Here is a 9,853-nt window from a genome sequence, read left to right as displayed (position 1 = left end):
TGACCCTGGACATACAACCATCTACAATGAGGCCTGTGCACAGAGGTCAATTCGGGGGGGATCGCGGGGGATCGCAGTTCCCCCGGGTGAGGTGCGGGGGATGGGGCACACGACGAAGCCCTGCCCCCCATTTCCGGCCCTCATTCATCCAGGAGGAGGCAGGAGAAGAGGGAGGGTAAGTTGCTTCCTCCCCGCCTCTCCCCACCCCTGCCTGCCTGGGGCCAGGGAGGGCCTTGGCGGGGCTTCCTCGCACTCCCGCCGGCCTTGCAGGTCCACCGCCGGGCCCCTGATGTCAGGGGGTGTGGCATATGCTAATGAGTTATGCTAATGAGTTCCCCTAGCTCTTTTTCTACAAAACGACCCCTGGCGATAGCTGTATGAGCAGTACCAGATGATAGATAGATAGATGATAGATAGATAGATAGATAGATAGATTATAGATAGACAGACAGACAGACAGACAGACAGATAGATAGATCATTCCAAAGCAAATATCGGCTAGGAAACAAGACTTCTATCTCTGATAAATGGTGTGTATGGGAGAGTTAAATCCTGTGCTATGGCCCTCATCTAAAGGTAAAGGTAAAGGTTCCCTTGCTCGAAAGCCAGTCGAATCAGACTCTAGGGTTGCGGTGCTCATCTCCGTTTCAAAGCCGAAGAGCCAGCGCTGTCCGAAGACGTTTCCGTGACTAAACACCAAGGCGCACGGAACACTGTTACCTTCCCGCTGAAGTGGTACCTATTTATCTACTTGCAATTTCTTGCTTTCGAACTGCTAGGTTGGCAGGAGCTGGAACTAGAGACGAGAGCTCACTCCGTCATGCGGCACACTCGGGTCTCGAACTGCTGAACTACTGACCTTCCACAGCCTGCAGTTCAGCGTCTTAACCACTTCAGCCACCGCAGCTCCTCATCTAGGGACTCTTTAATAGAGGTGTAAGGAGCTTAATTTACCCCACAGGACTGTTGTGAGGACAAAGCGGGAAAGGAAAGACATGTACGCCACCTTGAGGTCCTTGGAGGAAAAGAGGGGTAAAAATTAACTTGATAGACGCTCTGAAGCCAGGCCCATAGCCAAGATTTTTTTAGTTGGGGGGGCATTTAAATTTCTTAGGGGGCACTGGCTAATCAAATTAAAGGAATACCCGGCTCCTTTCCCTGCTTGGGGGCCCTGGGCTGGATGGGAAGTAATGGGGTCTTGTCAGTAAGTCAGGGGCCTTAGCCCCGAGATGCCCCACTGTAGCTACGGGCCTGTCTGAAGCTCTGTTTCAGGGTAGGGGTGGTCTTAGCCAGTGAGCAATAGAAACAACTGACCTGGGTTTGGAAGGGGCCTAACTGCCCACAGCCTGCCCCTTTGAAGAAGAGGGGGGGGGGAGAAGAGCAGGTTTCTGCCACCACTTGCACCTGCTCCATGATCTGGGGTTTGAGTAGCTAGCTTTGGTAGGATTGTCAATTCCAATTTGGGAAATACCTGAATATCTGAGGATCAAATCTGGAAAGGCAGGGCTATTTTTGGGCAGGAACGCACAGGAACAGAGTTCCGGCTGTCTTCAGAGTTGGCCATGCCCACTACAGCCAAAACCTCTGCGTGTGTGGCTACAGAGGGAAGGCCTGGAGAGCAACACATACACACCCCGGTGACTCCAAGGCGGGCAGGCCGGGGGAGCCTGGAAGGATCGGGGAGGCATTTAAATGCCTCCCCGTGCCTTCCCCAGCCTGTCCGACTTGCCTGGGCTCCCCGCAACCGTGGGGCACCCGGGCAAGTTTAAACTGCCTCCCCTTCCCTTCAAGGGGGGGGGGGGGGAGCCCCAGGCAAGCCAAGGGAAGGCATGGGGTGTGGCCTAATCTGCAAATGAGCCACACTGTCAGGGGTGTGACCTAATATGCTAATGAGTTGCTGCTGCTGGGTGTGGCCTACTATGCTAAAAAGCCCTGTGGAAAGGGCAAGTTTAGGAAGGGGAGGGACCTTGGCGGAGTATAACATAATAGAGTCCACCCTCCAAAGCAACCATTTGCTCCAGGAAAACTGAACTCTGTTGTCTGGAAATCTTCAGGCCCCACATGGTGCTTGATAACCCTACTTCAGAGGCAGTAATGGCTCCCACCTACCTCTCACAGGGCAAGGGACACTCCAGTTTGGTGTAGTGGTTAGGAGCACGGACTCTAATCTGGGAGAACTGGGCTTGATTACCCACTTCTCCACAGGCAGATGCTGGTGTGACCTTGGGTCAGTTATACAAGTTATTTCAGAGCTGTTCTCTCAGGAGCAGTTCTTGAAAAAGCTCTCTCAGCCCCACCTACCTCACAAGGTGTCTGTTGTGGGAAGGGAAAGGAGATGGTAAGCCACTTCGAGTAGTGAAGGGCGGGGTATAAATCCAGTCTCCTCCTCCTCCTTGGCCCCAACACAGGTAGCAGTGATTCTAACCCTAACAATCTCTAGAAATATCCCAGTCCAGAGATGGCAACTCTACCCATCCTAGACTTTTGCCCAGGGCCCCAGAATAACTAAGATTGCCCCTGTCTCAGGGGCATTTGTTTTCTTGTTCAGAACCCCACAACAGTCTCTTCATGATTCCTTGCTGGAATACACTGCTTTAACAAATACTGAAATGCAGAATTGCGCAATTATTTTCTGAACCCTTAGAAAAGAGCACCAGATGACCTGTAGTACATCTTGTCCACTGCCTTATCTGATTTGCAAAGCTATAAAGATGACTGTTACCCAGTTCTCCTCTTAACTTCCAACCACATTAACATTTCTCCTTCTTCAAAGTTCAACCTAGGCAGGGGATATTTCCATAAGTTAAGGCAGACATGTTACCGGAGGCATTTCCCAGTCCTAACACCTGGGACACAGGAATTAAAGCTGAAGTCCATTTTCAGCATTCAAAAATATTAATGTTTTCTCAAACTGCCTCCAGGGTAAACTTCCACTTCACAACTGTGGGACAGTATAATTAATATTATTCTTGGCACACCCTTTTTTGCAATAAAGACAATAGCTCAGCCACAAACACACCTGTAAACAAAGTATAAAGTGCATGACTGTAGGGTACAAATTCAACTCTAATAACAGAAATTTATTAATACTTATAAATAACTATTGTAAGCATGGATGCCAACCTCCAGGTGGGACCTGGGGATCTCCTGCCATTACAACTGATCTCCAGCCAACCAAGATCAGTTCCCTTGGAGAAAATGCCTGCTTAAAGGGTGGACTCTATTGCATTATACCCCACTGAAGTCCTTCCCCTCCCTAAACCCCACCTTCCCCAGACTCCACACCCCAAATCTCCTAAACCTTAATTGTAAGATAACAAACAATAATATACATGTGTTTCAATTCATTTGGACTGCTTAACTGAAGCTTGAAAATTGACTGATACACTTTATTTGGAATTATAAGATTAACTCTGATGAAGATTGTAATGATTCCTTGTTTTAGTGTGTGTGTGTCCTTAAATGTTTGTTTGGAGTGCAGTGCTGGAAGAGTAGAGTGATTGAGGGAGACAAGTGTGCTGTGATTGGTGGATGACTGAGAGTGTGGGAGGAGTTATTCGGAGTGAATCTGTGTGTGTGTCTTGAAATCAGTTGGAGTTAGTTATTCAGTTAGTGAGTCAGTGATATGACAGAGTTCTGTGTGGAAACTTAAAGAGATCAGTATATACGTCTTTAAAAAGTTTAAGAGTGAAGGAGCTATGAGAAGGGTCTGTGAAACTCTAAAGTTATGAAAGAGAGTCAATAATACAAAGAGCTGAGCCAGTGTGGCTGCCTATGTGAAAGAGAGATTCCTGTCAGAGTGGGATCTTATTGTCAAAAAAGACTGTGTGTGATACCTTGCCAGTTTATTTACCAGTTCCTTCCCCCAAAACGGTTACAGTTAACCAGCAACTTATTTTTGTTCCTTAATCAATAAATCATATTTTGTTTAAGTTTAACCCAGAATTCAGTTCAATCCTTCCTCAGAGCCACATAGACTGCTGAAAGCCCAGACCCTGGGTCACATTACCAGCAGCAGAAACAGAGAGAAGATTTGGAATTTCTTAGAATTCCTGGTGGCAGCAGAAACTACCCAGCTTATAAACACAGAGTATAATTTTAAAGTGAAAACAGTCCCCCCAAATAAGCAGCATGCCACAAAGATCAACTCGAAACAGGAAAGGAGATGGCAACCCGTCTCATCTATATATATAAAAGAAAGTCCCCTCACAGTAAAATCAACACCCAGGCCAAACCGCTGGACCTAGAAACATGAAATTCGGGGAGAGCACTCCTACCATGGCATGGATGCTCATTAAGAAGCGATTTTTAGAAATTCAACCCCTAAGGGGGTAAAAAAAGGTATAATGTGCTCCCCCATTTATTCCTACGTGGCTGCCAGGCTACTGTCTCCCTGCAGTTTGGTGCAGTGGTTAAGTGTGTAGACTCTAATCTGGGAGAACCGGGTTTGATTCCCCACTCCTCCACTTGCACCTGGCTGGATGTCCTTGGGCAAGCCGTAGCTCTGATAAGAGCTGTTCTTCAAAAAGAGCAGTATCTGTTAAGAGCTCTCTGAGCCCCACCTTATGTGGCTCCCTATGGCTTCAAACATTCTCCCCCTCTTACACCTGACAGGCGGTTGCCTGTCAGGTGCAGCAGCAGTTACAGGGTGCTTAAAGCCATGAGGGAGCCTGCCCTAGCAGTAATGCCTTAGTGATCCTGCCAGCCCCGCCTCCACAGTGGCTTCTCATACTCCTCCCCCTCCTACACTGGACAAGCAGCTGCCTGTCAGGTGTAGGAGAGGAGGTGGGATGCTTACAGCTGCCGGGGAGGTTTGCTCAGCAAGACTGCCTTAGCCCTGCTGCTGGCCCAGCTTAATTCCACCCAACAACAGACAGGTGTCATGCCCACCATGCAGCTTGACCCCGTGGACCCTGACCCAGGGGATTCTGCACCCTCAACTTCCGAGGTTGAGTTTCCTGCACCCCTTGAATCGCCGGACCTAAGTCTTGAGGGGAATGAGCACCAGTCAACATGAGAGTTTGCACCTGGAGCAGCGCCAGCAGAGCCAAGCACAAGCACCACGCCTCCTGATTCACCTCCACCGGTGGCTGATTTGCGAGAGCAGAGGCGACGGGACATGGCAACCCGGCATAAGGAGGCACGCATGCGAGGTCAACGTACGCTAAGCCCAGAGTACTGACCGGAGCCAGGACCCTGTTAGCGGTCAGTAATTGGCAAACAAGCGTAATGGGCTCTTTAGGCAGCTCTCTCAGATTCACAATTTGTGCTGGCAACTACTGTCTTGGACGACTCGCTGCACCCCGGATCCTACATTCCTGTCTCCTGGTTTTCGTACTGACTTCCCGGCTCCTAATTCTGGTTTGTGTGACCTTGTTTCTCTCCCGCTCCCCTACGGACTGTGTACCCTGACTTCTGACAAATGGCTTTCGGCTTCTGAACTCTTTGATACAACCTCCACTAACCCTAGGCTGTTTTGACTTGGTGTTTTGCACTTTGCTTGCTTTACTCTGTCTTCTCTGGTACCTGGACCTCGGACTGTGTTTTGGACTTCCGTGCCTTGCCTGGCCCGCCAGCGCAATTGTGACAACAGGCGGGTGTCTGTCAGGTGTAGGAGCAGGACCAGGGTACTTTAATCCATCAGTGTTGCTGCCCCAGCAGGATCACCTTAGTGATGCTGCTGGCCCAGCCTCTCCGATGGTTTCCAACACACTCCCCCCACCTCCTACACCTAACAGGCGGTTGTCTGTCAGGTGCAGCAGCGGTTGTAGGGTGCTTAAAGCCATGAGGGAGTCCGCCCCAGCAGTCTACAGAGAGGTCCTTCAGTAGAGAAAAAAAAGTACGTATGTTTCACTTCATTTTTTACACTACAATCTTCTCCATTAGAATTCCTACAATAAATGTTACATTTCAAACTTTACATCATCAGTATTATAACTGGATTTACGGAAGTTAAATACCGTAGCGAAGCACGGGTATCAGGCTAGTGTTATCTAAAAGAAGAGTTGTGAACTGGATTTGTTATTGCCGTACTCATATGAAAGAGGAGTTGTGAATTGAATTTGTTACTCCCTTAGGGTTCTCTCCCACTGGAAGAAATATGTGAAATGGCTACATTTGATGTGTCATGCTTGAGAAGGGGAACTTTGAATTTTGATGGATTGAAACATACGTATCTTATTGTTTATCTTACAATAGTTATTTATATGTATTAATAAATTGCTGTTATTAGTGCTGAATTTGTACCCTACAGCCATGTACTTTGTACTTTATTTCATTTTTTGCATGCATCAGGAGAGCCTGGTACATCCCTATTTGTCCCCTTAGGGGACAATACCATCACCAACATAAGATATGTGTGACATAGCTGGTGGGGGGGTCCCTTGAAAATTTTCACTCTACTATGGAACTTCTCAAAGGTGACCTTCTTGCTTAGACCTCCTCCCTAGCGTGGATCTTGAAGCTTTCTTTCCTTTATAAACAAAATGAGAAATTTGGCTCTTTTCTCCACCAATACCTGTGCAGGTGAGACAGTCAACAGAACCACACACTGAACCCTTATCCCCTCTCCAGTGGATCTGCACAACATGAAACAGCAAGCTGGAGCTGTTCCTTACCAACTGGTCTACTTGAAAGTAAGCAGTCCAGTCCACACTAACATTTTCCTTAAAGTCCCCAAACGTCTTAGTCCAGCAAAATGCCTTGATATGCAAATATTAGCCAGGTACTCATCAAGCTTATATCATTAATGTGAAAAGCTTCACCTGCTGAAATCAAACTGCTTTGAAAACAAATTTAGAGTCCAGTGGCACTTTTAAGACCAACAAAGGTTTAGTCAAGGTATGAGCTTTTGTGTGCATGCACACTTTATCAAATACATTGCATGGACACGGAAGCTCATACCTTGACTAAACCTTTGTTGGTCTTAAAGGTGCCACTGGACTCTAAATTGGTTCTACTGCTTCAGACCAACACGGCTGGATCTATGCTTTGAAAACAGCCAGCCAGGCCAGGTCCTTTGGCAACAGTCTTATAGTCTCTGCATAATTGTATGCACTTACAGCTAAGGTCACCAACAGGCCTGGAGGAAAAAAAATCCCGCTTCAATTATTGCTCTCAAGTTGTTCTTTTAGTCCCAAGCAACTGCATGGAATAGTTTCATACATAGATTTTTTAAAATGACTGTCAATTGAGGAATCAAGTTGAACTGTCAAATCAGTTTGAGGGCTCCCACAATCCTGGAGAAAAATACCCTGTTGTTTTACTTATTGTATAGGTATGGGTTATTGAAGCTTTTTATGGCATAGGTAAAGGTAAAGGTTCCCTTGCTCGAAAGCCAGTCGAATCCGACTCTAGGGTTGCGGTGCCTCTAGGGTGCGCTGTCCGAAGACGTTTCCGTGGTCATGTGGCCGGCATGACTAAACACCAAGGTGCACGGAACACTGTTACCTTCCCACCAAAGTGGTACCTATTTATCTACTTGCAATTTCTTGCTTTCGAACTGCTAGGTTGGCAGGAGCTGGAACTAGAGACGGGAGCTCACTCCGTCATGCGGCACCCGGGTTTCGAACTGCTGAACTACTGACCTTCCACAGCCTGCAGTTCCATTTTTATGGCATAGAAGTAAATAAAACCACCTGGTAAACAACAGCTCATTAAATCCTGTATTTAACAGACAGGGCATTATTCCCTAGGCCTGTTGGCAACTGTACCTACAGCAAAGTGTGTTGGAAGAGGAGACCAAGATGCTGTCTCAAGCCTCAGCCTGGGGGGGGGGGGGTTGCAAACAAGTCAGTGAGATAGGCAGACTGTGGGTTTTCTTCCTGTTTTACTCTCCTATCACTGTCCCTTTGAAGTAGACTGACAGATCTCAGGGAAATTGCCTTTCTTTCTTCCCTTCCCTCTCTCACCCCACCCTCTTCTCTTCTGAAAAGTACTGAGACTAACTAGTGAATTCAGCTCTCATACTTTATTTCAGCTCAGAACAAGATGAGAGTACCCAGCTCGCAGGCTGGTTTATATGTGCACAAACCCTGCTCCCCACCACACCCACACACAAGTGATTGGCTATTTACAGTGGCCGAGAGTTCCATAGGCTCTCGGCCAGGATTGGGTCTTTGGCAGTGTGGCACGCCACTTCCCGAACGTGCACTGGTTGATCGGGAAGAGCCTCCAGAAGCGTGACTTGATGAGCGGGAGCTGGGTCCGGACCCTTAGACGGCAGCGGGAGACGGCTCAAAGCGTCAGCATGTCCCATCGCTTTCCCAGGCTGATGGATGAGCGCATACGAGTAACCTGCCAAGAAAACAGACCAGCGGAGCACCCGGGGAGACATCATCTGGGGAGTTTGGCGGTCTGGGGGCAGGAGGCTGAGGAGCGGTTTATGATCCGTCAGGATCATGAATGGCCGACCGTACAAGTAATGGTGAAATTTTTTCACCCCTGCCACAATAGCTAGCGCCTCCTTGTCAATCTGTGCATAGTTAACCTCCCAGCTGTCCGGTAACTGGTGGCCCAAGACCGCCCCGACCCCGTACGGAGAGGCATCGCAGGCCAGGACCATGGGAAGGGCCTCATTGAAATGGGAGAGGACTGAGTTGGAGACAAGAAGGTCCTTTACCGCCTGGAAAGCGGCAGCGTGCTCCGGGCCTCAGCCCCACGGAGCGTTTTTGTCTAGCAGGCAGTGCAGAAGTTCCGCCACAGCGGCCTTTAGAGGGAGAAAGGAGTGATAAAAATTTAACAGACCTAAGAAAGCCTGTAATTCAGTCTTGGACGTAGGTGGGGGCGCCTGTGAGATAGCCGTCGTCTTTTCTTCTGTGGGGTGAATTCCCTGGGCGTCCACGGCAAACTCCACCTTGGGAAACCCGAGCAAGCATTTCTCTCGCTTGACCTTCAGGCCGGCTGTGTCGAAACGCTGGAGCACCGCCTGCAGCCGGTCGGCGAAGGTTGAGGCATCCGGGGCTGTGATGAGCACGTCATCTAGAAATGGCTGCACTCCTGGAATACCTTTTAACAAAGTGTCCATGAACGATTGAAAAATTCCCACTGTGACCGATACCCCAAACTGGAGGCTAAGTACTTCGAAAGCCCCTTTGTGCATTGCTATCATTTGGGCTTCTGCCGTGGCAGCATCCACCGGCAGTTGCTGGTAGTCCTGGGCCAAGTTCAGCTTGCCAAAAATCCGAGCCCCAGCCAGTGCGGCTAACACGTGGCTGACCACCAGTACTGGATAAGCGTGGTCTTGGAGGGCTTTGTTCAGAGTGCACTTATAGTCCGCACAAATCCGCACGTCGCCATTAGGGGTGACTATTGGGGTCTCCCACCATGCGGAAGCGACGGGCTCTAACACCCCCTGGGCAACCAAATGATCTAGCTCCGCCTCGATCTTTGGCCTCATCGCAATGGGGTGTGTGTGTCTGGCCTTATCCCAGATGGGGCGGATAGCCGGGTCGAGGAAAATGGGGGCTCCTGTGTAGCAGCCGAGTGTGCCATCAAGGACCCTGGGGAACTCATTGCACACAGCCGCGAAATTCTCAGCCCAGAGCTGATTAATTCCCCCGATCGTCAATCCCAGGGGCCCGAACCAAGAAAGTCCCAGCAGACTGGAGAGCCTTCCCCCCACCACCAGCAAGTCCAATTTTCCATGGAAGTCCTGAAACTGCACCATAAACCTGCCCCAGCCCCGCCACAGGGTTCTTGTTAAAGTCCCATAACTTAAACCCCTGTGGCTTCCGCAGAGGGGGGTTCCCCCTGTGGGCAGAGCGAGCGCAGCGTTTCCTCCAAAATTAAGGAATAGTTAGAGCCAGTGTCCAGTTCCATGCTGCAGGGGGACCCCTCTATTAGCACCGTCACG

This window comes from Gekko japonicus, unplaced genomic scaffold (assembly GCF_001447785.1).
Source record: "Gekko japonicus isolate JY-2015 unplaced genomic scaffold, Gekko_japonicus_V1.1 scaffold637, whole genome shotgun sequence".
Lineage (NCBI taxonomy): Eukaryota > Metazoa > Chordata > Lepidosauria > Squamata > Gekkonidae > Gekko > Gekko japonicus.
The sequence above is the reverse complement of the archived record's forward strand: the minus strand, read 5'-3'. Positions refer to the sequence as shown.